The sequence below is a fragment of the Helianthus annuus genome, chromosome 11, assembly GCF_002127325.2.
Source record: "Helianthus annuus cultivar XRQ/B chromosome 11, HanXRQr2.0-SUNRISE, whole genome shotgun sequence".
Lineage (NCBI taxonomy): Eukaryota > Viridiplantae > Streptophyta > Magnoliopsida > Asterales > Asteraceae > Helianthus > Helianthus annuus.
This window is the reverse complement of record NC_035443.2, coordinates 56,275,561-56,279,284: the sequence shown is the minus strand read 5'-3', so window position 1 is coordinate 56,279,284 and position 3,724 is coordinate 56,275,561. Positions and strand designations below refer to the sequence as shown.

The 3,724-nt window shown below is 42.3% G+C and overlaps 1 non-coding gene across 1 annotated transcript; it reads left to right on the top strand.

Annotated features, from left to right (window-relative positions):
• Nucleotides 1-2,894: 2,894 nt before the first annotated feature.
• On the top strand, nt 2,895-3,001 carry LOC118484510. The gene has a single exon (XR_004873620.1). It is a non-coding gene; the product is annotated as a small nucleolar RNA R71 (small nucleolar RNA).
• Nucleotides 3,002-3,724: the final 723 nt, after the last annotated feature.

The following is a 3,724-nucleotide window of genomic DNA, read 5'->3' as shown; positions in this document are numbered from 1 at the left end:
TAGTGACTTTTTTGTTAATGAAGTATTTCTTCAAACAAGCTTTTTGTTTTAAGAGCTTTGTTTGTTTATTTCTAACTTCATCATTTTTTTTAGTCACACGAAAACCGAGCTTGTTACTAAAATAAAGGGTAAAAATAAAAAGGGTTTTGGTGGGTAAAAGGGTTTTAGGGTAAAGAAATGAAAGGTTTAGGCTCAAAAGGGGTTAACTAGGGGGAGTTTTTGGGTAGGTGAAAAGAAAAATAAAAATAATGGTTTTGAAAGAAAAAGGGTTAGTCCTAATGCCTTCATCATTTACTTACTTGGGTTTAAGTTGGTAAGGACCCGGAATGAATCGCCGTGGCAAGTTCTAGAGTCGTAAGAACCAAGCGGCTATTCACACAACAAACGAAAAATGAGCATTTAGTCTAAAGATGTGTATTTGTATGCTCAATAAAGGCTCAAAACTCACTATTTGTGGGAATGGTTTTTTTTATGTGATCAAGTATATATAATCGAATTTCAACTAAGCTTGTCATGCCGTTTCATAATTTTCTTATGTTAGTTCTTTTTATCACGACGCTATCGGTTGTAAACTTGCAAAAATATAACCTTATTAATCTTAGAATTCCCAACTTAAACTTTAGACAAGTAAAAAAATTTTATTTATTTTTTTTTTTTGAAAAAATTTGGGGTGATTAGCGGTTCCAATAGAGTTTTGTGTAAGGCTTGTTATTAGGACTTGCAAAATTTCAAGGTTTTAGCATCCCCCCACATTTAAATTACCCATTGTCCTCAATGTGTCCCAAAAATAAATTTTTAGGTTGATTGAATGTGTAACATGGTGTTTAAAAGCAAAAATTTATGTTACTAGCAGCCTGGACACGGCCCCGTGGGGACCGCACACGGCCCCGTGTTCAGGTGCCAGTAACAATAATTAAGAAAAAGGAACAGAAGCCTGGACACGGGGGCGTGTCTGGTGAACACGACCCGTGTCCAGTTACCTGAACTGGGCATTTTTCTGCAGGGGGTTCAGCATGGGGCCGTGTTGGCTGGGCACGGCCCGTGTTGAACCTACTGTAACAGAGAAATTGTCGACGAGTGGCCTTGTTCTTGTGCATGGGGCCATGTTTCTCATTTCCCTTATCATCCTTTATCACTATGAGTGTGTTTTATTTCTGCAAATTAAAACTAAAAGATTAAACTAAGCTAAGGATAGTTCCGCGGAATGCCTCCGTGGTGCGCCACGTTTATAAGGGTCCTTGGCTAGACCCAAAGTGAGGTTATATAATTTATGAGTGGGATGTTTTGCATCTCATGTTGCACCGTCGGAGAGCAGCATCCAAACTCGAATCAATAACCTTCATGTAGTTGACCGGATCATCGTCCTCTATTCTCTTCCCAACCCCGAACGTTACTTCATCATCTCCGTACCTTAAGGTGAGCGTTCCATTATTCATGTCTACCATTGCTTGTGCGGTGGCTAGAAATAGTCTCCCTAGTATGAGGGGGACTTCGGTGTCTTCTTCCATATCAAGTATAACAAAGTCGGCCGGGTAGACAAATTTGTTTACCTTTACTAGGACATTTTCGATGACACCTTGTGGGAATTTGACGGACCGATCAGCAAGTTGTATGCTCATTTTTGTAGGACTCGTTGTTCCTAGGTCGAGTCTTTTGAACATTGATGAGGGCATGAGGTTAATGCTAGCCCCAAGGTCGGCTAGAGCATTACGAACGGGGGAGTCCCCGATAGAGCAAGGAATTGTGAAGCTTCCGGGATCGATTTTCTTTTAGGGGAGTTTGTTGAGTACGAGGGCGGAGCATTCTTCGCCTAAGTTAACTAATTGCAACGTTTTAATTTTCCTTTTATGAGTGAGGAAGTCCCTCATGAACTTAGAATATTTAGGCATTTGGGTTAGGACATCAATAAAAGGAATGTTGACATGCAATTGTTTTAGTAGACTTTCAAATTCTGCGAATTGCTCATTGGTCTTTTGACGAATTAACCTACCGGGGTACGGAACTCGAGGAGCTTTGGTAGGTTCTGATGATGGAGGGGAGTCCTTTTCTTGCAGAGGCGGCGGTATAGTCTCCTCTGTCGGCGGTGGCGCTTCCGCAGGCCCCGCGGTGCGGTTTCGTAATGTGATGAGATGAACTTGCGCTTTTGGGTTTGTTTCGGTATTACTTGGTAATGCGCCTGGTGGTCTCTCGGAAAAATTTTGGGCTAGTTGACTTAATTGTTTTTCTATGTTTTGAATACTAGCTTGTTGATTTCTAAAATTTGATTCTAATTGTAGAAATCTTTCCGAGTTTTTTTCTTTTCAGTGTCGGAGATGAGGCGAGATACAGTATCTTCAAGCCTTTCTCGTCCACCTTGTTGTTGAGTGAAATTTTGTGACTCATTTCTTGGTTGTTGAAAGTTTGTTCGTTGGTTTTGTTGGTTACTACTATTGTCGGGTTCTCTCCAACCAAGGTTAGGATGATTCCGCCATCCTTGGTTGTAAGTGCCCGTTGGAGGACCTGACGGCCTAGGTCTATTGTCAATGTAGCTTACCGACTCTTGTTGCTCGTCCATTTCTTTCATACAACTCCAATTTTCATGTGGCCCACCACACCCTTTACAAGCCATAACCGAGACCGTTTTTGTCATTTCCAATTTTTTTATTTTTGAAGAAAGGGCCTCGATTTGGGCTTGTAAAGAAGTGTTTTCATCAACCTTATGGGCGCCCGGGGCAATAGATTTATTGCCTCGGGGAGTGTGCCACTGGAAATTAGTTTGAGCAATTTCCTCAATTTGGTTATATATTTCATGCGTGCGGCGATTACCTAAAAGTCCCCCGGAGCTAGAGTCAAGTGTCTGCCTTGTGTATGGCAACAACCCATTATAGAAAGTGGATACATGTTGCCATATCGCAAGGCCGTGATGTGGACACTTTCGCAATAGCTCCTTGAACCTTTCCCAAGTTTCATATAAGGATTCCCCGTCCTCTTGTGAATACGTATTAATTTCAGTCATTAATTTAGTCGTTTTAGCGGGAGGGAAATACTTATATAGAAATTTTTGGGCTAGTTCATCCCAGGTGTTTACCGATCCAGCTGGGAGGAAGTTAAGCCAAGCTTTTGCTCGGTCTTTTAGTGAGAAAGGAAACATTCGAAGGCGGATGGCGTCATTTGATGCTCCATTGATCCGAAAGGTATCACATATTTCTAGGAAATTAGTAATATGCAGATGGGGATCCTCGTCCGCAAGCCCATGGAAGGTTGCGGAGTTTTAGAGCATTTGTATCAAATGCGGCCGAAGTTCGAAGTTATTGGCTTCAACATTTGGTGCATTGATAGAGGCGCCGAGGTTACCTACGGTGGGTCGTAGATAATCCATGAGAGTACGTTGATCCGCCATTGGAAGTGGATTTCCCGAAACCTTCTCTTGGTTTTTGGCTTTTAGTCTTTTTCTGAGAAAGCGTTCGGGTTCTTCTAGAGGTTCTTTTATGTCCTTATTAGAATTGGAGCTCATACACTACGTAGGGGTGGCGCCTGGTACCAAGTCCTGCAATAAAAACAAAAAAAGAATGCTGGTCAGAAGGTTCACCACGGCCCCGTGCTCAGTGAACACGGCCCATGATCGGAGTTACAGTGATTGTTTTCCAGATCCCAGTTACTGGAGAGTTGGACACGGCCCCGTGTTGCACCGACATGGCCCCGTGGTCAGCCTTCTGTAACTTGGAAAACTAAAAACTGCCAGTAA